The sequence below is a fragment of the Vulpes vulpes genome, chromosome 14, assembly GCF_048418805.1.
Source record: "Vulpes vulpes isolate BD-2025 chromosome 14, VulVul3, whole genome shotgun sequence".
Classification (NCBI taxonomy): domain Eukaryota; kingdom Metazoa; phylum Chordata; class Mammalia; order Carnivora; family Canidae; genus Vulpes; species Vulpes vulpes.
Window position 1 is genome coordinate 126451135 of NC_132793.1, and position 25694 is coordinate 126476828.

The following is a 25694-nucleotide window of genomic DNA, read 5'->3' on the forward strand; positions in this document are numbered from 1 at the left end:
CTGCTTCTCTGTTCAGGTGGTTGATGGCAGTGTTCATTCCATCTGGCTATGACATTCACAGGAGTCACATTTCTAATTCCCTCACTTTATTTAGGTTGCTGTTCAAATGTTACCTCACTAGAAAGACTATCTGAAACAATGCTTCCTATTAGTTCTTATGTCTTTTTCCTGATTTATTTTTATTCATAGTATTATTACTTCTTGTCATCATATTGTATGTTATTTTGCCTATTTTTTTTCCTTTCTATTTACATATCAGAATATAATTTAGATTAGGGCAAGGCTTTATTATTGCCTTGTCAGGATTTATTCACTTCATTTTATGTTCATCTAAGTCTAAGGTACTATGAATACAAAATTATTTATTGAATTAATGAATGGAAATCATTCTAATTAGTAAATGATTAGACCAACATTATAATAAGAAAATACTTAAAAATTCAAAAAATGAAAGTTACCTACATCAAAACTCATGGTATTTGGCTAGTTATATTTAGAGGTAAATTCATAGAAATAAATAACACTATTTTTAAAGTAGAATCTTACAAAAATTAAACCAAAATGTTTAAATTAAGAGACATAAATAAGTATATATCAACATTTAAAGATATAGAAAAATATACTTGGCCTTCATAAAGTAGTTCCAGTCCTAAAGTACATATACCATCCTTGAACAAAAGAAATAAAAAAATTATAGATTTAGATTTTCTAAATTTTCCTCTCTTAGCACCTGACACACACAGATACATCCAGAAACATGCACATGGAGAGTAAAGAATCTGAGAGGGGGCATATTTACAGCAGTTATGAGCAAGTGGTTAAATTATGGGGTCACTTAAGGGACACATTGTTGGCTCAGTTTTTCAAGTACCTGACTCTTGGTTTTGGCTCAGGTCATGATCTCAAGGTCCTGGGATCCAGCCCCACCCCCCTGCCCTCTTTCCCACTCTTCCCCCGCCATCCACGTGCTTGCTTTCTCTCTCTCTCAAATAAGTAAAATCTTTAAAAAAAATTAGATCACTTAAAATTCTTCAAAGCTATCTGCGTTTATAATTTTAAGTTATTATACAGCAATAATTACTGATGCTGAAAAATGTCTAATGCCCGTCTCTCCTTCATGTTGTACTTAACTTCTGAAGTATGATGATATGTGATTTAAACGATGAAATGAATATGCCTATAAATGTATATTCCTCTGTGTGCGTGTGTGTGTGTGTGTGTGTGTGTGTATGTGTGAGAGAGAGAGAGAGAAATCACTTCCAAAAATCCTGAAATATAAGAGATAGAAGAATGATTTCTGTATTGAATGAGATAAAAGTTATTTTTGGACTTGTGAAAAAGGAAAGCATATCCTGCCCACAATTCTAAATTTATTTGATAATTATGTACTGATATATCTGAGTATAAAATTTTTAGTGCTATAAAAATGTCTCCAGCCAACACTGAACTTACTGGTCAGTATGATTCAACTTGAAAAAAAATTGTATTGGTACTCTTCTAGTGAGAAGTCATCAGTGTTAATGAGTTTTAGTGTTTTACAGAAGCAATAATAAAAAAAAAAAAACTGATACACTTAGTGTCTAAACATCATTTAAGTTTTTGGAATTATTTAACATTCCAGCCCATGTTAAACACTGTTTATGACAAATGGTCAGTGAGCAGGATGACTTGTATCCAGTTTTGGCTGTGACTCTGTCTCATTGAATAAATTTTTAACAACTTAACCTGTCTGGTTTTAAATTTCTTTTTTAAATGAGGGCATTGGACCAGATGTATTCTATACTTCCTTCCTTCTCCATCATTGTATGCATCTATATAATTTCTTTTCTTTTTGAATTAAGTCCCATTTGGTAGTAATTCTAAATGACTCATGAAGTGTAGTTTAAAATAGATTTTCATTGGAAATAGGAAAAAAAATTAAAGTATTCTAGTACAGAACTATGCTGGCTCAAAATTACATTTCCATATGAAATTAGGTCGCGAGTTTTAGTAGGGTATTTCAACAATTTTAGACATTTCATCAACCTGGAATCAAGCAACAAATTAAAGTTTTCTGGAAAGAATAATTTTAATATTTAAGTGTATGAAAACCATATCTAGTATAAAGAGCTTAAGAATAGTTTTAAAGAAGTCATACTCTTTTTAAAGTTAGGATTCCCCAGATAGAATACAATATAATTACTAACTTTTCTAAATAGTGATAGGATAGTTGATAATAGAATTAAATTGGGAAAAAAAAGACAAATGTCAAGACAGTTACCTGATGTTGTTCCCTGATTATCAAAATAAATTATCAGCATAACCATGTCATAATATTTCCAATTTATTAAACCATGTTTGTGGTGTAGGCAACTATATACCAATTTGTGGGTTTTTTAAAAATAGAACTGAGAATTCAATATAAGGAACTGATGTGACCTTGAACAGTGAATTTTCATATGTATGCTTCTATCTTTCATTAATTTTAATGTTAAAACTTATGTACAGGATTGAAAAAATATTTGGCCAAGATATTTTTATAAAACTAAAATCAACATTAATAATGGTGGTAACCTCTTTATTATTACACAAAGTGGTATTTGAATTAACATTGATATTATCAAGTCACAGAATATGAAATCAAAGAAGTTAGAACTTTAAAGCTTGTGACTTACTTAAATATATAGAATTCATCAACAGTTTTACTTATTTTTAACAAACTTTTACATAGTACTTAACTATTTTAAGAGTTTATTTATTTAGAGAGTGAGCATGAGTCGGGGGGAGGGGCTGAAGGAGAGAAAGAGAGAGAATCTCAAGCAGACCTCACGCTTAGGGGACAGAGCCCAAAGCAAGGCACAAGGGGGGATGGGCTCAGTGTGGGGACTCTATGGAAGGAGCGGGGTTTGATGGGTGTGAGGTCTCAACATGTGGCTTGACATGGGGCTAGATACAGAATCCTGAGATCAGGACCCTGAAATCAGGACCCTGTGATCAGGACCTGTGCCAAAACCAAGAGCCAGTTGCTTAACTGTGCTACCCAGGTGCCCCTACATAGTTCTTTATATATGCCAACCATAGTTCTAAATGCTTTACAATGGTAGCTCACATAATCTGTGGAAATCTTCCTGTGAGAAAAGGGCCAATGTTATCATCTCCATGGGACAGATGCTGGTGCCAAGGTCCAGAGGCTGCAGGTGCACTGCACAAGGTCTCAAAACCAATGGTACAGCCAGTATTCAAACTCCTCACCCCTGTGCTCTTAGTCACTGGATAGACACCTTTTTAGCAGAAAATAAAACCTTGAGAGGTTATGTGACTTACTTAGAGTCTCATAGCTATTTAATGACAAGTCCAATATAAGTAACATCCTCCCAAATCACTTTAATATGTAATAATCAGGGGAAAATGGCAAAATAATTCAGAAAAGCAAGTAGTTTTCTAATGTAAAGTAATTTTTTTGGTTTCTGTCCACTTCCTATTATGGGGAAAATAAACATCCTTTGAAAAAAATTCCCTTAATTGTTTTCCCAGTATTTGCTGAGTGATATTATTTTTTATTACAATATCCCATGTTAACCTGAGCTGAAGAAAGAAGGAAGAGGAGTAATAAGAGGAGGTGAGAGTACAATTAGAAACTGTGAAGCACACTGAAGAACACATATAGGGTTTTAATTTTGTAAACAGGAATGAACAGAATGAAGGGCACTTCTCTGGAAATTTCCAAGACAGCATCCCAACCAGCACTGATGCAGATGCCCACTGGCTCCCTCTCCCTACAAAAATATTTCTCATTTGTGTTTTTCCACAATATGAACATGAGAAATGAAGAACAGAAAACAGAAATGCCTCCCAAAGCAGACAGGTGTAACTATAGTATCTATATCTTAGGCAAGCCTTGTGTGAGAAAATGCAGTCGGGCTGTAGCAGATTGCAATGCCTCTGCCTCATCTGCTTAAAAAAGTCACAGACTGCCACTTAACCCAAGTGAATCGTTGCCATGTGGGAGTGTAAGCCAGGTGTACAAGATCTCTAATTTTGACTTTTATTCAAAATTGTCAAATATCAAAAGGTTGGCCCTTTTTTGTGTAGGAGGGATAGCCTAAGTCTATCTAGAGATGAGCTCCAGACTACTTTTGTAAGCATCTTTCAACCTCTGCCATAAATAATCTCAGACAGAGACTCAATTGTGTTTTTATTGTTTAGAAGGTCAGCACATGCTTCTATGAAACTTTACATAAAACCATCATTATCTAGTTTTGTTTTTTTTTTGTTTTGTTTTGTTTTTTTGAAGCAACTTGTAAGTGCAAAAAGAGTATCGACTGCAGGACAATTTTCAATACATTTTTTTTTATAGTTGGAAAGTAGACACATAAATCTTCTATAGTTTTAAAAATAGATTAAATCTGTTCTTGCTTGAAGTAATTACACTATTGTGCACTCACATTTACCTAAATTAATATTTAAAGATGGAACCAATTGAAAGTGAAATTGAATTAAACTAAAGTATCGTATTGCACCGTGTGCTGACAGTTTGCAATTGATCAGATATGCAAATGTCAATCTATAAATGTAATAAGTTGTGCATACAAAGTGGATCAAATATAAGATGCTTTAGACAATATAACATGTCATTAGAATGTAAGATGATGTGGCATAAGAAGATTAAACTCAAATGCTTAATAAATAATGTAGTAAACTGTAATAGCCTTTAGAAGGTATTTGTGGAATGACATTGGGAATCAAGAAGCAACATTTCATATAAATGTATCTTACACATTTGAACACCCAAAAGCTTCATGATTCAGACAGAAGTTAGTGGCTTACTAAATAATAGAATTAGTTTCTATAATTGGTATTGGATGGTTTACCTGCACACAGTTCTCATATCTAGTGTTCTTGTTATCATCATGCCTGCGTAAGTTCATGCTATTTAAATTATTTCTGAAAAGCACTTTTATAGAATGCTATGTAAGAGCCTCAAATGTATTCTTCATGGAACATAAGTTTCAAATGTACCCTTTGTACTTACAGCACACCTTCACTGCTTTTGGATGATTTTTAAACTCCCACACTGCCTTTTCTCCCCTCTTCCACCCAAGAAAGCCAAGCTATATTACATGAGAATGGTATCTTAGCAGTGGGGAAAGCAGGCCTTTTGTGGGAATGTATGGTTGGGGAGGGACCACTGAGACTTTTGCTGCCAGTTTCTTGACTAGGATCATGACTAAAACCCAATCGGCCTATTGCTGAAGTGGAATGAATCTCTTGTGCAGCATGGTGTGGTGTGCAGGCTTGAGTTTAGATTCTCGCTATTATATACTAGGTCATGCACTAGAAGCCATTGTCTTAACGGTTATAATAGGCTACTTTTTTTTCAGTGATGAAAATCTGAAGCACAATATTCCACACAGATCCTGACTAAGAGCCAACACTTAGATATATCAAGGCTTTAATGTCTTCATTTGTTGTAAGAATTCCATAGTATGTAATGTCTCCACAGCACAGTGTGTGACAGTAGATTTTTTAACAATGACTCCAAATCCTAGAAGCCAATGCTACAATGCGAGGGGGTGGGAAGTATGAGCTAAGAAGACTTAGGATGCAATCTTAAAGCAGAGAACTTTGTGGAATGAGAGGTGAAATTAGATTTTATATTTTATATTTAGAGGATACCAAACATAAGTTCAGATTTAACACAGCCAGGTTTTATAAGACTGAAATGAATAGAGGCTTTTGCCTTTTCTCATCCATTTTTGTAATGCCAGATAACCCAATTTGTAGATGCAAAGAGCACTTCTCAAATACAGAAGAAGTTATTTTTAAATAATTTCCTATTTCATATTTCTAAAAAGTCTGAAATAGTCAAAATAAGGAGGCAAGCTTCTAGAATTTTGCTATACTTCCTTACACTTGTTCCAGAGTACTTACTATTTTGTTTTTATTTAAATTTGTGTAGAGGGGATGAAAGAGTATCGTAAACTCTTCAATGTTTGAAATTCCACTCAACATTTCTTTGAAGTATAACCTTCTGTTTAGTTCAGTTCTCTCTTACCCTACCGGGTTGTTTTAGGATAAAAAGGCCAACTCATCTGAAACAACGGATTATTGGTAATACACTTGCATAGGTCTTATAGAGGAATTATCTTTGGCAAGGCAAGAATGCTTTCACTCTTTAACTCTGCCCATGCCTAATCAGTAATAGCCTTCAGATAAAACCCTATCTTAGAAAACCAATCACAACCAGTCCAATCCATTCTGAGTTTTGTTACAGTTTGGAAAGCAATATGGGCAAGGCCAGGTCTTTGGGAATTTTATAGTGCTTTTCTCTAATAAGAAGAAAAAATTGTTTTGAGATTTTTTTGACCCTCCTGTCCAGGTTCTCTGAAAGTTTGAAGTAAATGCTGAAAATAGAGTGTAGCCCTACTGAACTAACCAAAACGTTGGGGGAGCATACAAGTATTTTTCACTGTATTATGGAGACTTTGTATACAATGGAATTCTTTTTTTTTTTCTTTTTTTACAACGGAATTCTTAGAACAATTGAGGGCACCATAGCCTCGATGTAAATAGGGAATCAATAGACTATAGGTGTTTAATCATGCGATAGCAACACAAAGGTGTGTAAAACATAGTTCCAATTCTCGAGGAGCTTGTGGAGAAGGAAAAATTGGTTGCTATACTTAGGAAAGAATACACGTGGAATTCTTTGATAGTGTGGAGGGAGGAGCGAATGCACATGGGTGAGGGGACTTTAGAGGCCTTGGAAAAGAAGAGACAGCGTTTGAATTGCTTTGTGCTAAGAATCTCCATTTTGTGAAGGACAAAGGACAGCTACTGGTGGTTATTTCACACAGAATAAATTGGGGGTTCAGAGGTCTGAGGTATAAACTCTTGAATTTTTTTCCTTCTTGCCTGCAGAAAAGGTAAAGTGACAGTGGTGACAAGATCATCTATTGTGGGCTTAAGCTCTTGAACAGCAAACCCAGGGTATGTTATTACGCTCAGGAGGGATGTCTAAAAGTGTGTCATAGGAAGCAGCATAAGGTCAGTGGCTTCTGTGCTTTAGGGAAAACCTTATGTGGCAATTAAGCTAGAATTAGCTCTATTCTTGCCAAAAGCCACAACCCCTTGAGGTATTATTAAGGAAAGCTACCTGACTAATCAACCAAACTAACATTGTGGCCAAGATTCTGGTGCCTCGAGTGGGTTGAACCAAGCAATCAGTGAACTTACATAATGGAATCTGCATGAGGCCTAATTTGGCCAGCATGGTTCTGAAGTTGCAATTTCTCCAAATTGGAAGAATGCAGAATTAGGCTGGTTGGTTTGCTTGCTCGCTTGCTTCTATAGCTGTTTTCATTCATTCATTCATTCTTTTTTTGTTTTGTTTTGTTTTGTTTTCCCTTTTTCAAATCTTTAGGGCTAAGGGAAAAAAATTGTCTGCTTAACATGTTTTCTGGATTTTCTAATATTTCTCTTTTTCTTTATAATATCTTCTTCAATTTATAGCCCCAAACATGAATAACCCTGAACTGTCCTAAGTAATAGCAAGCTAATACAAAAGAAGAATGGAAAGCTGGAGTAGAGGTGGCTAGTAGTAAGTGAAAATGCTGAATTCTCAACACTAGTGTGGTGTGTCTGTCACCAACCAGTAAACATGTAAAGCCTGAATGCCTTATTGAGTCCTCAGGGCACCTCACATCGGGGCACTTCTGTCTTTCTGGACCCAGGTAACAGCTGTATGACTGAATGCCCATTTAAGTCAGCCAATTATTGTTGAGCTTCTGTCATGTTTCAGGAATTATGCAGATGACTAATGGAGGGGTCTATTTCCTCGAATTGCTTAGAACGTAATTTAAGGCAGGCAGATTGACTTCAGCAGGTGATTTTAAACAAGTGCAGTGATAGACTTATGCACAGAGCACTTCTGTAATATTGAGAGAAAGGCTCAGGAAAATGTTCCTGGAAAGGACACAACCTAAACTGAGATAAATTATAGGGTAGCAAAGCAAGATTCACTTCAAACGAGGTTGATGGCATCAAGCCAGTATCTATCCCTTAATGCATACTTGCATATATATAATAGTATACATTATATTTAAGTGCATATGTGTATAGATATATATTTTATATTCATGTGTGCCAAATAAACATGCATGTGCATGTGATTACATGTGCTTATTTGTATTTATAGACACACACACATACACAATTCATGTTACTCTGAGAGTTTAATTGGAACATAGTTTTTAGGGAAAAATAGAATACCCTAGTTTAACCTGGCTCTTCTTTCATATAGTAACCCACCCCCCCCACCACCCCCACCGTATTATGATAAAAGAAGTCACAGGGGAATAATTGCAAAGTTTACCGCAAGCTTCCAAAGTCTTTTAAGGGTTATATTCCATTTAATATCATAAGTGGAATAGTTCAGTGGAGCTGAGGGCTCACTTGAGTTGTGCTATCAGGTGGTGTGTTATCTAGGTAGCATTGAACAAGTTTTTCGAAAGGGCTGTGTTGCCCTGTGGCCACCACCAGAGGGCTCAGCCTGAATTGTTATTTGAGCAACACTAGAGCAGTTACTGAAACAGCAACTTTAAAGTGTTTTGCCACAGAAGAGGCTGGGGAGACACAGGAGGGCTTAAATAGATGCCAGGAGGAGCAGTTACTAGGAAAGGAAGCAAATGTCAGCTTCTGGAAGTCCCTGTGCTGACAGTTGCTGCTGCCGTGTGTTTCACCAGGGGCATCTGGTAAATTCTGAGGCAGGGCTGTGGGAGCAATGGGAGAAACGGTCATTGGAGGGTACACTGGCCACTTGTTTCCATTTCTTTAATATATTACCCTCAAAATCAAGGGGAGAAGTGACAAGGGGATCTTTCTTTATATTCCTTACAAAGAACACATTATTACTCAATAGGGAAGACTGGAATAAGTAGGATTTTCAAATGAAAGATAGGATTTTGGATAGACGGAGTAGAGATGAAGCCTTTCCACTTTTGTCCAGTTGTCCACTTGCATAGCAGGGTAGCTCCTTCTTCACTGTGCTGTTTTGAATATGTAATTAGAATGTTTATTTATTTATTTATTTATTTATTTATTTATTTATTTATTTATTCATTTATAAGACTGTGTGGTTAGAAAGAATAACGCCCCCCCTAAAGATGTTCTCACATTCCAATTCCAGATCTGTGACTATACTACCTTACATGGCAAAAGGGACGTTGTTGCAGATGTGCTTAAATTAAGCTTAAATTAAGGATTTTGAGATGGGGATATTAATTTAGAGTAGGCAGGTGGGGTCTATGTAATCGCAAGAGTCTTTATAAAAGGGAGATGAGCAGATCAAAGCAGAGAAAAAAGAGATATGATGACAGAAGCCAATGTTGGTGTGATGTGTTTTGGAGATGCAAGAAGGGGCCGTCATCCAAGAAGGCCAACGAATGTGGCATCAAAAACCTGGAAAACAGGCAACAGACTTTTCTTTGGAATATCCGGAAAGAATGCAGTCATGCTGATACCTTGATTTTATCCATGTAAAACTCATTTTAGAATTCCGACCTCTAGAATTATAAGGTAATGGGTTTGTGATACTATTGTTACAGTGGCAACAGGAAACTAATACTATTACAATATCTATCCTAGACAAATTGTTCCATAAATGGATATTATATCATGAATAAATTGCTTTATGTCATATGAAATATAGTCTTTCAAAAATATTCATTTAGGGATCAATAACACATTCACCTGTTAATTTATTAGCTACAATTTATAAGATCACCAATACTCTGGATGAGGCTTTCAATATACAGCTTCTGTACCTCTCTCACCACTATCATCAGTATTACTAGTATTTTTCTCATTTGTTATTGGCAATATGATAGTCACACTGAATATTAAATTCATTCAATCACTAAAAATATTTTAAACAAACTATGATTATCCCTCCACGGTATCTATTATTGTGGAAACAACACTGCATAAATAGTTAATTTCACTTACTATTTATTGAGTTCTCATTTTAACATGTACTATTCTTATATTCCCCCATCTTTTAACACAGATTAGCTTTATTATTCCTTTTTTTTTTTTTCCATTTGCTATTTAGAATCACCATGGGTGTCAAAATCTGTTCTTTATTAATCAGGGTTTTGGTTAGGGTACAAGATGGAAAAATGGCTAGTTTCTTTTATGCTTTACTTCTCACTTTTGATATTCTGGATTTATTTTTTCTCAAGTATTTCTGACCTTCATTTAATGATAGCAGTTTATTTTCCTGCCTTCAGTGCTCTTTGTTTTTTCGTGGTCATTCCATGGCATCTCAAAAGGGGCAAGACCTTTGTTTCTTCTAAATATTTTCAACTTATGTTACTAAGAAAGTAGTATATTAGACAAAGTTAAACAGGTTTATTTATATAATACATATAGACAATGTGTTCCGAAGCTCTTGACCATCTGGAGATTAACATATGGCGTGCATACTAATTGTAGCCACTCCTATAATTCACAAAACAGTACTTGGAGCCTGATTCTAGCCCATTTTTGCGATGATCACATTTTCTGAATCAGAAATTGAGATTTATCATATGACATTCTTTTTCAAGTTGCAAATTTATTTCTATGAAAAGTTCCTGACAGATAAAGCATTAACTCAAAAGCTTAACTTCCATATTTACATACTACTTTAATTGTACCACTCTCTAACCTCAGCTCTAAGTGTGAAGGCTAAGACAGTTAATTCATTTTTCTGTTGACTGTACCAAACACCATACCAGAATACGGGAGAACTCAATTTATAGATGTCAAATCAATTTGGTAAATCGCTCTACTGTAAGAAATGCTACTATGTAAAATACAGTATATATTGCTCTGATCTAATAGGTTGACTTTTTCAGCCATTAGGAAAATAATTTTACTCTTTATATGAGTATAATGCCGATAGTGAGAAGGAATGAATCTTGCTTTTTCCATTTATCTGTTCGGCTCAATCAAATGATTAGAAAGTCCTCTACCTGTTGATTGTAATGTTTCTCTAATTTGAAGATTGAGGAAAGGATCCAAGAGCTCTACTACATATGATTTTAGGTTCTGATTTGCTTCAAAACTATGTCTATGCTCCAAAGGGCTTATCTAAAATCATATTCATAAATGCTAAACTAAATCATTCTCATCTGAATCCATCTTGACAGTTGTTTCTAAATTGATTTTAATATGAGATCTTTTTATCAGAAAATGACTACGGTATTTTAGATTGCTGACAGAAATGTTGAAGGGCAGGAAATAAAAGCTATTTTTTTTAATCCCACTGGTAACATATATGAGTTCTAATAAAAACATTATATGAACCTCTTTGTTTTATTTTCTAAAAAATGTCCCAAATTTAATTTAAATGTTTTCATTATTTTTTTGTGGTCAAACTTATAAATCTATAAAACAAGCGAACAAAGTACTTTCCAGTTTGAAATAATATTACTCCTCGTATCTTAGTTTTCTTTATTATTGCTTAGGTTTGTTCTATATTCAACTTTCTTCCCCATCCTTTTTTGTTTCATACTATAGTTCTGTTTGTTTGTTTGCTTTTTAATATCCTGGTATGTCTTTCAGCTCCCCTGAGCATTTAGAAATTCTCTTTAAGTTTACTAGTACTATTTCTGGTTGTTGTTCTTGATAGAATTGCTATTATTAGTTTTAATCTCATTAGAATTGCTTTAGAGTTGAATAACCATTTTGAGTAAACTTTTTTTTTCTTGATTTTGGTTATTGTTTCCTAATTTTTTAGAACTGTTAAAATACTACAACTACAAACACAAATCCTTCTTTTGAGAGTTTGAAAGATCATAGGATATTGGAGTCATTAAAAACCTTATGGATTTGATCACTTGCGCCTCTTCTCTTACAGAGATAGAAATACGGGCCTTGTAAAGCGAAGAGACTTATAATTACCAATGTTTGGTTTAGGAACTAAAATCCCGATTTCCTAATCTAAATCTTTCCCTAAAACTTGCTTTGAAGTGACTATTGTTCCATGAAACACTTAAAAGCAATTATGCTACATTTCTACCACCTCTGTGTTAGTAGAATTTCAGTTATCTTGAAAATAAGTGATTAACACCCTTTAAGATGACAATTACAAGCATGAGGAGAAACTTTTGTGAAAGTCTTCTGTTATATGTATGCATAGTCATATGAAAACATTAACATTTAGCAAGGCTGGCCTTTTCCTTTCCTTTTCTGTGATTTAACAAGCTGATACTTACATCTGATTATTTCCCTATTTTTTCCTTCAAAAACAATAGATTTTTTTTTTTACTAGTGAAAAGAAAACTGGATTTAACTGAACAAAAGCAAAAATGTTTTACAACAGACCCTGGTTATCTGCATCCTACATTGAAACAATGAAATGATGTGGGCTTTCTTTTACTTGTATACTTCTATTCTTAAATAACTCCAGCAAAATGACTTTATAAGACTACTAATATATTTTCATTATTTTTAAATACTTTGAAAAAAAATTTTTTTCAGTGAGATGAATAGGGAAGAAAATTAAGTACCAGATGCATGAATTAGGATCTTTTGAAATTGTGGATTTAGAGGCACCTGGGTAGCTCAGTGGGCTAAGCATTTGCCTTCAGCTCAGGTAATGATCTCAGGGTCCTGGGATCCAGCCCCACTTAGGGCTCCCTGCTTGCACACACTTGTGCACCTGCTCTTTCTCTAACAAATAAAATCTTAAAAAAAAAAAAAGAAATCATAGATTTTAAAAAACTTAATATCCCTTTGTGGCAGTAATAAAATGTATTCAAATACAACCCACATGTTAAAAAAAAAAAGCCCCTTTATTTAAAAAAAAAAATTATCTAATTGTTCTATCATTCTTATTCCAATTGACAGAGATAAACAATGATAAGCAGGTAAACTCTTTAGTAAAGATAATTTATTATCTTTCAGTTTAAAGCAGTATTACTTTTTTCACTTGTTTTTGAGTATACTCACAGTCTTTCAAGATTTCTAACTTCCAATGCTCCATTCTTCCCAACATATGGAAGTTTATGCAGGCAGGAATACTTTCTTAGTGATTATAGATATACAATTTCTGATGAATTGAAACTGCCATATATATATATGTATGTATAATTAGCATATATTAATATTATATTAGTAACAGATATATTAATAGTATTAACATATATACTATATGTTCTATTAAAAATAACTGTAGCTGGATATAATCAGGAATTGATTAGAAAGATAAAGATACAATATTTTAAACATTTTTTTTTCAATAAATAGAGTTGTTAGGGGTATTTGGTCTAAATTGTCATGAGTAATGATGGGTAGAGGTAGATGGTGCTCTGTGTTACACATCCAGGAGCAGTTGCAAATGAAAGATAGAATTCTGTATTGTACCTATGAATTGAACTAGATTGAGCAGTGATTCCTACCAGGAGAAGAAATAGCTTTTATTGTGTGACAGGATGTACATTGTTATGTCTTCAGCCATCTAAGACTAGAATAGAGAAGAGGAAAAACAAGATAGTAGAAACTCTATAATGGGAATTGAAAGTGGAAGTACAATATTATTCATTGAAATAAAGTCCAGATAGAACCGTCTGTGAGGAGAAGAATAAGCTGTGAGGAAGGAAACATCTTTGACTTAATTATGAAAGACTTTAGTACTCTTGCAAGAGACAAATGGCAAAATGGCGATTTCAGAGAAGTGAGTTTTTAGTCATTTCTCATTTTTCTGTTAAGAATAATATATTTATGTTTATATATTATAGAAATAATATAATACAATAAAATATATTATTATCTGTATATTTATATCTAAAATATTCATTTTCCTTCTCATTTAAAAATATTGGGAATCACTTAACAACTCTCCTACTTTTAGTTCTCTTGTTAAAAGATAAACTGAAGCATATTAAACATTTTAAGAATTTACTTGAACAAAAATTGATTGGAATTGGACAGAGCCGACCTGGAAGTGGGGAAGTAAAGAAAAGAAATTATTGACTGGCTGTAGCTTAAAGACTAATTGGCTGTTTGTGATTGGTTGTCCTTACACTTCGATTTTGTAAATGCATTTGTAGGCTTAGATCTTGGTTTGCTTATAGGCTAACATTGCATTTGAGCCATCGAAGTCTAATGACCTCCTTGTTTAATTACACTCTCTTGTAAAATGTAAGTTTCTCTGGTTTTATCATGGCATCAGAGGGTTCCATGTTACATTAATTAATTGATTAATTATTAACATTAATATCATTACAATTATAATAAATTATAATTAATTAATACGTTCCTGCTGTGAGTTTCTCAATGTTTCTTTGTTTTTTGGAAAGGAGAATGATGTCAAAGATTAACAAAACCTGACACTAGTTAAAGTGGTAAGCACAGGTTTTAATCAGTAATGTGTTATTGCTAAAGGGCAAAGAGTCAAAGGTGAACTGAACTCCGATTTGAACAGAAATGACCAGACATTCTAAAGGAAGAATGAGAGAATAGCCAACAGGGTGAACAGGGCCTTGACAGAGTAAGAGAAGTGAAAAATTACAAGTGGGAAAAGGAGAAACCCATGTGGATTTGCTGGTAACTGATGCTCATCGAAGCTAGGCTCCTACTCTCCCACAAAGACAAAGAGACAAGGATCCTGTCTTTGGTTGTTGCCTGGACAAAATGGTAAATTCTCATGGCAGGCTTCAGTTTTCTCAAGCAGCCACGTACAAGGAGACCATGGTCACCTTAAGGACTTGGCCTTGAGTTATTAGGAACTGTACTAGTATTTGCTCAGGTCTTTATAGGACAAAGCTGAAACCTAGTCAAGAGAGCCTCACAGGACCCTTGCTAAAATTTGGTCAAGGAAAACCTCTTTGTCAGTGGGTTCATAATATATTTTTGGCAGGATTTGTTTAAGAGTAGTGTCCAACTGCCATTGTGATGATAAATTGTATTCATCAATTTGTCCAGGCTCTGGTGCCCAGTTGTCTGGTCAAACACTAGTCCAGGCATTGCTGTGAAGCTATTTCATTGCTTTGATTGACCTTTATAATCGGTTTAAGTAGATTACCTGTGATAATATGGGTGGGCCTCTTCCACTCAACTGTGGCCCTTACTACAAAGACTAGTGTTTTCCTGAGAAGAAGGAATTGAATCCTGTAATTGAAATACTGCCTGATTTTCAGCCTGCCAACCTGCACTACAAATCCTGAATTTACCAGTTCTGACAATCACATGAACAAATTCCTTAAAATAAATCTCTTTGTCTCTCTGTCTCTTTCTCTCCCTTTCCAGATATATATACTTTCCTGGTTCTGTTTCTCTGGTGTTAAAAGACAAATTGATGCATATTAAAAATTTTAAGAGTTAATTTGAACAAAACAAAAATTGATTCAAATTGATCTAGCAGTTAGAAAGGAGCCCAAAGGAGCTGTGCAAACTGAAAGTTTTTTATAGACAAAAGAGATCAGAGATAAGGAAGTTTCACTAGGCAATAAAGCACGCTGGTTATGGCAAGGTTATTTTCTTTTAGGAGATGGAAGGGGCCTATCAAGCAGATTATCTAAATAGTGCTAATCAGGCAATTCCTAATTAACTGGTTTAAGATTCCATTTTTGGGACAGCCAAAAATGTAATTAATTTAAGTCTCTGGTGATATGGAGCTTAGCATGAACAACTCCATTTGGGGCCTGTGGTCTTGTTTTTAACACCGGAAAACCCTGACTGGTTAATGGACTCAAGAAATTGACTGAAATTTTAATAACAGCCAATTTCCAGGTTTGCAAATCAGATGAATTAACATGAGCAGTGAAATTTCATTAAGAAAATATTGCATAACATCCTTCTGGCAACATACAAAATATTAAGGGTTCCCTGGCCTGCTCAGTTCATACAAATTTTAATTCAGCTTTCTATTGGTTCTAAGGGAGTGAGACACCAAAGTAGAGGAAGTTGTTTAATGTTAAAAAAGTTACAGAACCTGGGAAAACTACAACTGATACAAAGACATAAAAAGGAGGGTGGCTGGGGGGCGGGGGGAACAAACCAAAGTAAACCCTACTTCTTTGGATCCTCCTCAGTTTTGATCTGTTTGTTACTCTCTCTAGGTTTCTGCTACCCTCTACTTCCCTATTCTCTTCACTAGCACACTCATGCTTCAGAAATGTCCTCTTCTATTTTTCAATGTTTTGGATATCATCCAGAATACTGCTGGGGTATTGCTTCTGAAGGACTTTGTAGAAATGTTGAGCTTTAAAACAAATATACCATGCAAAATGATTTTATTTTAGTATCTGAAACCAATCGAAATGAAGCACAAAAGGGGAGGATAATTTATGGAAAATAATGTGCATTTACTTTACCCAAGAATGGAGAAATTATTGTCTCTAAGCTTGTTTGCTCTCTCAATCCACATTCTGAATTTTTATATCTTTGTCAGTTTCATTTGTCATAAGAAAATATCCCAGTATAGTATTCTCACACCATCAACTGGCTTTTTGCATAAAACAGGTAAAGATACATGTCAAGTTGAAAAAAATATAAATAAAGGCATCAGGCTACTAGAGATATGCAGATATTTTGTTTCCCAAAGTCTCAATGTAAAGAAATTTATCCTATCTCCCAAAGAGCCAATTTAAGCTCTTGTTAAAAACAAGACAGGCAGGGGCACCTGGGTGGCTCAGTGGTTGAGCATATGCCTTTGGTTCAGGTTGTGATCTAACCTGAAGGTTCAGGGCTCCCTGCAGGCCTGTGTCTCTGCCTCTCTCTCTGTATCTCTCATGAATAAATAAAGACAATCTTTAAAAAACAAAACAAAACAAGATAACAAATGGAGTTGCTTGTGCTAAGCTCCAATCACCAAACTGAGAGCTGACTTTTATTTTAAAAAGATTTTATTTTTTTATTCATGAGAGATACAGAGACACAGGCAGAGGGAGAAGCAGGCTCCATGCAGGGAACCTGACATGGGACTAGATCCTGGGTCTCCAGGACCACGCCCTGGGCTCAAGGCAGCACTAAACTGCCGAGCCACCCGGGCTGACCTGAGAGTTAACTCAGTTCCAGTTTTGGCTCTCCCAGAAATGGAATTTTAAAAGAGCCTATCAGGAATTGTCTAATCAGCACCAGCCAGGGAATCTACCTGAGAGAGCCCTTCCATCCCCTAAAGGAAATGACCCCTTTTTGTCCAGCATAACTTCGTTGTTCCCACTCTCTTCTGCCCATAGATGTCTTTCCTTTAATATAGTACCTTGGAGCTCCTTTCTATCTGTTAGATTGGCTGCTGCCCAATTCGTTCAGTTGAATTTTTTAGCACTTGAAATGCCTTTACTTTAAGGTAAACAAATGAAAAGCGTATGGTCACAAGGAAACATGCATCCAATTGTCTTTATTTCATTGTTATATTAATTCTGTATCAGCAAATTTATGACTCTAACAGGTGTATCAATTATTCCATAAGTGATGTTTTCATTTATCTAATTCCCTCCTCAAGAGGTAGAAGATGTCTAGAGTTTTTTTTTTCTTTTAAAATTACCAATTAATTTCAACAATTGGAGTTTCACATATAGTCAACTCATCTTGAACAGAAATATTTAGAGAAAAATGGATTTTGTCTTCAAAGCATTTCTAAATGCTGAATTCATGAAGCAAATCTGAAAGCACCCAAACAGGATGTAAGAAACCAGCTTGTACACAAGCAGACCCAAAGGCTCTGAAGTTAATAGTCCTACTGAGGCAGATAAAAATTTCTTAAAACAACACATATCACTTACATTTTAGTTTTTTACTAATGACAACCACTAAATGAGAGATTGCAATACTGTAAAAATTGAAAAATAAAAAGAGTGAGTTGTAGTGAATTTCATTAATTTCAAGGCAATATTAAACACTTAACAAGGCAGCAGATAAACATGTTTTGTCTAATGACATTCAAGCCCAGCATGTATCTTATTATTATGAAAAATGAGTTTCCTAAATTCAAAGATCCTGCTGGATTACAGCTGGTTTGGCATAAAGATAATTTTGGAATCCAGCTTTCAGAATCATGCTTGATGAGAAGTATGCTACCATGAAGACTTATTTTGATAAAGGGTTTTATTAAATTTGAGACTGTTACAGTCAGAAGTTTCTTTGAGATCATCAGGGATTTTCAGGATGAGAAATTTTAGCCCATTACTGCTAATTTCAAAAATATAGATTAGTGTCAATTCAGACATAAAAACTTGCAAGAATAGTGCTCAAAAAAATCCATGTGTTCTTTTTTTTTTTTTTTAAGATTTTATTTATTTATTCATGAGACAGAGAGAGAGGCCGATAGACATAGGCAAAGGGAGGAGGAGGCTCCTTGTGAGGAGCCTGATGTGGGACTCCATCTCGGGACCCTGGGATCATGACTTGAGCTAAGGCAGGTGCTCAATCCCTATGCCACCCAGGTGCCCTCCATGTGTGTTTTGTCCAGTTTCCCCAAGTGTTAATGTGCTGCTACGTATTCTTATGTATGCTTTCTTTGTGTTTATCTGTTTATGCACATCTGTGTGTAATTACAATTTTCCTTAATCACTGGACAGTAAGTTGTAGATATGATGACTCTTTATCCCTACCTAGTTCAGTGTTCATTTCCTAAAAACAAAGGCATTTTATTGCATAGCCACAGTAAAATTATCAAAGTCAAGAGATTTAATACTGGTACAGTATTATTTAAGCCAAAATCCATATACAAAATTTGCCAATTTTTAAAATAACATCCTTTATAGCAAAAGTAAACTGGGCTTATGAATCACATTTATTTGTCACATTTCTTTAGTTTCCTTTAATCTTAGACTGTTTTTGAATCTTTCTTGGTATTTTGGACAGTGACGTGTTCAAGGAATTCAGGCAAGTTATTTTGCAGAATGTCCCTCAAATTGGGCTTATCTGATGTTTCTTCATGACTAGATTCAGGTTATGCACCCTGGGGACAGAATTACAGCAAAATTGATGTTGTATCTCTCATGGCACCTTGTATCAGTAGGCAGAAAATGTTAGTGTGTCAAAATACTGGTGGTGTTAGTTTAATACTTGGTTAAATTGCTGTCTGCCAGGTTTTGACATTATAAAGTTATGATTTTATTCTTTTTAATTAATAATTATCCGGTGGAGGGGTGCCTGAGTGGCTCAGTCAGTTAAGTGTCTGCCTTTGGCTCAAATCATAATCCGGAGGTTTAGGGATTGAACCCCACCTTGGGCTCCCTGCTCAGTGGGGACCCTATTTCTTCCTCTCCCTCTGCGGGCCTCTCCCCTTGCTTGTGCTCTCTCTAAATAAATAAATAAAATATTTAAAAAGAAAGCATTACAAAACATTTAAAAAATATCCTGTGTAGAGGTATTCTGAAATTATGTGACTATCTTAATCTTTCTCAAAATTTCCTCCACAAGTTTTAGCATCCATGATGTTTCATGAATGAATTTATTATTATTACCATGGTTAACAAATTAGGATTTATTTTGTGATTCTATCGCTGTCTATGTTTATTAATTTTCTATCTTAAGGAAGAGTTTTCCTTTCTATATCATCTATCAAATAAATATTAATCTATCATCATCATCATCTCTCTTGTTTATTTTTGAATCTGTGTGGTTGCTCAGATTATTATTTTTTTAAGTAGTTTATAATCCTTTACTGTCATTATGTATTTTGAGACTCAAATTGTCCCAGATTCCACTGGTTTAAAAACTCCTTCAGCTGACTCTGGCTCCTTTTGACCTATCTCTGTCATTTCTTTTAATACTTACCTGTTTTCTCATTTCAGGATTATCTTGTTATTTTTTCAGCTGTATCTTTGGATTCAGGCATTTCTTCACAGTTTCTTTATTGTGGGAATGATATTTTGAAATCAAGATATAAGCACTGTGTGTTCACTGTTTATGAGTTTTTATTGCTTCTTAGCATTCTTAGCCAATAGAACTGGGAAATTATGTAGCAGGCGCGCACAGACACACACTCCCCATAACTGTTTCTACTTCTGTATCTAACTGTCCATAATATACGGGAACCTAGGATAGCCTCAATCCCAACTCAACACCACATGGTTTATTCCATCCTTTTCCCTTCTGCATGATAACTATTTTTTTTGACAAAACTGATTCTCATCAGCCACAACATATCTACATATTTGCCTAGTCCTGAAATTTATAGAAAAATTAGCTTCTAAAATTATAGACCAATACATCTCTGTAAGAAAGTATACTAAATATATGTGTGTGTGTATATATATACATACATATATATGCATATGTGAATTATATTATATATATGCAATATATGTATAAATTGCTTTTGGTTTAGGTCATAGATCTAAATAATGTGTTCAAAATATAATTGGACTACTTCTTTCTGCCCATCCACTCTTCAGTGTACTTATATTATTAACTTAAAATAGTAAATTTAACTTACTCTTTAACTTGTTTCTGTTTTGTTCAACTTTAGGGTTTTCTTTCAAACTTTCTGATTTTATTTTTTTCTCTTTGAGTATTCGAAATAACAGCATGTTTTCAAAATCAAGATTGTAAAAAAAAATAAATCTGGAGATGTGCTATTCCCTCACTCTCTTCCTTCTATTTCTTGTTCTCATCCAATACTTATAGGTAACCAATTTCATTAATTTTTGACTTATTCTATGTTATTTCAATTGTTAAATTTCTAATGGCTGAACTCAGTCAGTTTTACTGATATCAACTCCACTAAAATAGGTTATTTCAGTGGATTGAAAGATTCTGGTCTTAATATTAGAGTGTAAAAGAAGATACATGTGTTTTGGAGTGACCAGAACAGATTCAAGTCTGGATTTAATATTTCTATTTACTAATTGTGCAAGATTCTTAGTTTTTCTGACACATTTTAATTTTACAAGGTTGCATGTATGTGGAAAATAATCTCCATAATTTGCCTAATACTCATTACTCAGTATTTAGATTTTTCTCAATAACTGACAGCTGCAATTATTTCCAGTGCTAACATCGTTTCTAAAGTAACAGTGGATGTTCTGCTTCTTACAAACACATGGTATTCATTAGCAAATCAATGTAACAGCCTACCAATACATTGTTATTGAATCTCTAAAATGCATCTTGTTTTACTGATGAGAAAACCGAGGTTCAGAAAATTATTCCAAAAGGCTTAATTAATAACACTGTGTTAATGTAAGATTTGGGCCTAAGTGGTGATTTTTTTTTCCAATCTAGGAAATAGGGCAGCCCTGGTGGCTCAGCAGTTTAGCACCCCTTCAGCCTAGGGCATGATCCTGGAGACCCAGGATCGAGTCCCACGTCGGGCTCCCTGCATGGGGCCTGCTTCTCCCTCTGCCTGTGTCTCCACCTCTCTCTCTCTCTCTCTCTGTGTGTGTCTCATGAATAAATAAATAAAATCTTAAAAAATATATAGGAAAAAGTCAATCCAGGAAATCTACCAAATCCTGCTAACTTTTCACTGGGACGTAAAAGGACTTTTGTTCAATGTCTGGAATTAGAATTCTCCAAAATAGCTCCATGGGTTCCATTCATGTAAGAAATTGAAATCCAGATGGGGAAACACAGAGAATGCATGTAGATTTGCTCCCAATATGCATCCCATAAATGCTGTGGTTTTCACAGAAAAATAAGACAGATTTCATGAAAGGGGAATTCAACTATACTTGTCAAAAAATAAGAAATAAATTAGAAAAATTCTCTCACATAGAGAATGATAGGTTCATTTTGAAATTTTATATTTTGACATTTAGTTAAAGTGTCTTTGCAATTAAGGGTATTCATAAAATATGATAACATTACTAACATGGTATTCAAATGTGCTATTTATTTTATGAAGTACATAATTTACCTCTTAGTCTCTATGGTTGACTCTAGAATGTAGAAATACCACTTGACTACATTACTATGGAAACTTCAGGAAACTTTCTACTTTAATATTTGAAGGACATTTACCAGAGATGTAAGGTCACTAGAATCTTCCAGTTTAGTTTTTATCTGTAGAAGCACTCAGGTCAGCCACTGAAAATTTTTCTCAATTAGAAAACACAATAATGTATGCAAGTTATATGTACTCAAGGAAGAGTACATTCTGCCCTGGACATGCAAGCTTTAGTGACATTTTAAGTAGAAAGGTTGAAGGAATCAAGTCCATTTTGGAGTAATTTTATAAGCTGAAGTAAGATCGATCCATTCTGCAACAGGAAGCTTCTAGACCAAAATAAAAATAAAAGCAGTTTATAAAAGTGATGTAATGCTACAGAAATCTATTCTTTGGTTAGGAGAAAACACGGAACTTAAAACATTGCTAAGACAATATTTCCCTCAAGTCTCCACTGTAAATATGTGAGTGTGAGCATGTGAACAAAAGAACTTCCTAGATATTACTGAAATGGAGTCATCAGTTTGCTGGGTTTGTATCCTTGCTCTAGATCTTCAGCCATGAATAAGAATGTTGCTTACTCTTAGGGGACAATGATTCCTTCCTTCTTTCTTGCAAAAGAAGACTTTTTTAAAGACACGTTGTATATGTACCTGTCGTGATTAGAGCATTTGGTCAAGGAAGAGCATTGCATTTTTTCCGGACCACACCCTTTCTTTCTCTGCAGCATTAGAATCAAGCAGATGTCCACAAGAGCCAGCTTTTTCTAGAGAGAGTTGACTTGGAACTGTCAACTGGTTTATTGACAAATGTTCCATCCATGTGAGTCTACTTGCTTTCATGTCTGTTTTCATTTACTGAATACAAGTAAGTATTTATACTAGGAAGAAGTTTTTAGCTACAAGGAAAAATATATTTAATAAATTCTCATCATAAAAGGTCATTTTTATGTTTTCCGTTTTCATTGAATAATATAAGCAAGCAATGATTTGGCAGTATTGAAAAGCTTTCTGAAACTCATGGTCAGTGAAAAACTAAATGCTGCCCTGGGGCACATCTTTATGAAAACAATTAACAAGACTTTTCCCCCTCGAATTAGATTTTGCCATTTAATGAAAAATAATTCATGCGGATTCAATCAACCAAAATATACGTGTTTACTTAGCTATTACCCTTAAAAGTGGTTTTAGACCTTGAATAGAAATATCTTGGTCAGGAAAATTTGCCTCCCCAGGGAACATTTTAGGAAGAGTCACTCTGAAAAGCTGAGTTAAAATCATTTTGGTTCACGAAGTGCACTCTGATCATTAACTTGGAACCCTTATCATAAGAAAATCCAATATTCAAAGCAGTACTGGGGGAGAAATGAAATAAAAAGGAAATAACGCTACTGCATTTGAAGTGGATTTTCAGTGAGAATTTGGCACATGCTGAAAACAGTACTCATTCTGAACTCTTTCTTTCTTTATCTCCCCCCGTGGGACTATTATATTAACAGTTGCATTGTGGATGCAGGTTTTCTAAAATGATTGCTCCAGTGCCAAATTATTTTCCTGGTGGTGATTTAGACTGGTGGGGGGAGGCATGCTAATTCTGTCTACTGAAGAGTGTATAGGGCACATTTTTATCAGAAATTCAATTTGTTCAATAAGGATCTCAAAATCACCACCTCCCCTGATTCTTTCTCTCTCATTCTTTCTTTCCTCCACCCCAGCCTCAATCCTACTTCCTCATTCATGATGGATAGTTACATTTCAGAGATTTCCTTGAAAGGACGAGAGGAAAAAGTATGACAAATATAAATTCTAATCCTAGATGTATTTCCTACAAGTTCTGTGATGTCAGTGATGCTCCACTTTTGATTGTTTCCTTTTATTTTAAAGATTTTATTTATTTATTCATGAGAGACACAGAGACATAGGCAGAGGGAGCAGCAGCCTCCCTACGGGGAGCCTGATGGAGGACTCAATCCCAGGTTCCAGGATCACAACCTGAGCAAAAGGCAGACACTCAATCACTGAGCCACTCAGGTGCCTTCTGTTTCCTTTTTTAAAATGGGGAATAACAATTATAGGACTTTTGTGAGTCCTAACTGAAATAGCATTATAATTTGCTCGGCACAATTTTGGTGAAGAATAAGCTCAATTCATTTCTCCTTGACATTGCAAAGAGCTATGGAAAATATATCCTAACGTTCTAGGCCTCATTGAGGGCAAGTAGTTGTTATATGCATTTGCAATTGTGTGTGTGTGTGTGTCTATAATGTCAGTAACTGACATATATGCACTTATTCATATGACATAGTTCATAATTTATATGATAATAGAGATTTGTCGCTTTCACATGCTGTCTTTCTGCTTTTTTAGGTCATATTTATTTGATCCCAAATTTGTAGGAACACAGCCTTAGATCCTCACACTGTCTGAAAAGATTCAGCCTGCTTTACTCCATGCTGTTCTATAACAAACTCAGTTTCAAGGGAAGTATTGTAATAATAATAATCAGGGAGTATATATAGAATTCTTCTAAGTATTTATATTTATGAAACTTTATACTGTGTTTCTTTTGTTATCTCATTAGTCTACAATGATTTTTGAAGTCATTTCTTTTCATTTTGCAACTATCTATATTCTGTACAATGCGAACATCTGTATAATGTTCACATTCTGTGGTTGCTTGCTCTTAATCGCACCTCTGCCAATGACCTTGAGCAATTTTTATCTCTTTATATCCGTTTCCACATTTGTAATGCTATGATTAGAAAATCGTCTTTTCCCCTAAAGAGACATCAGTGGAGGGCGTTTAAAAATACTGGAAGAGAATCGATGATCAAAAAATAAAATGTAAATAAAACTTGTATTTATTTCTATCACAGGCTTTGAAACTGTTATGATTCCAGAAATGTTACGGAAGATGTGAGTCATAAGGTAGTAAACTGAAGTGAAAATATTAAGTTGATGTATCTTATTTTCTTACCTGGGATACAAAGTGACTGAAAAAATTTCAAAGTCAAAGCTGTGTGCCTTATGCTATGCTCTTAAGAATGAGAATATTTGTTTTGGAAATTGTCTATGAATGGGTTCCAGACTCCAGATAGAACTGTGAAATTTCTTCCTAATACACAATGATTATAGACCCACAAAACACAGTGATTGAAGAAATCTGAAGTCGGATGATTAAAAGACTATCTGTAGTGCAAACAATATTCTTATTTTGTTTGGGCCTTGATTTGCTTTTTATGGAGACAACATTATACTACTTCTTTATTTTAATTGAACAAACTGAAAGTTACTGAAGGTTACTTTTTAAAAAATAAATTGTAGTTACTTACATAACCCATTTATTTAGGCTTCATCAGGATACAGTCTCCAATTAGACTATTTTTCTTTTTTTAAGTTAAGACACTATGGCACAATCTCCCACCTCCTTTTTTCATTATTATTATTATTATTTTTAAGAAATACTCCTTTTTAAAATGTCTGTCCCTTATAACTAAGAGCCTCCATGGCGGTGTCTTATATGGACTCATTTACAGCTTTCTTGTGGAACATTTCCCCCCCTTTCTTTCTCTGCTCCATTACCTGCTTGCAATAGACACATCTCCATGAAGTCATTTGGCAAAACCCCCTGTCTTTGCCTGCCATGAGCATGGCACTGGCCATGCAAACGTAGTGACTGTGATTGTACCCCCAGGTTCTAGTTCTCAGAGTGCCTCGGTGTTGCTTGGTTCAGTGTGAAAGCTCAGAACAACTTATTTCCCAACTTCTGACTTATTTTGTTATGTGTACTTTGAAACACTTCTTATAACTAAAATATTATTACTTGACTTGTG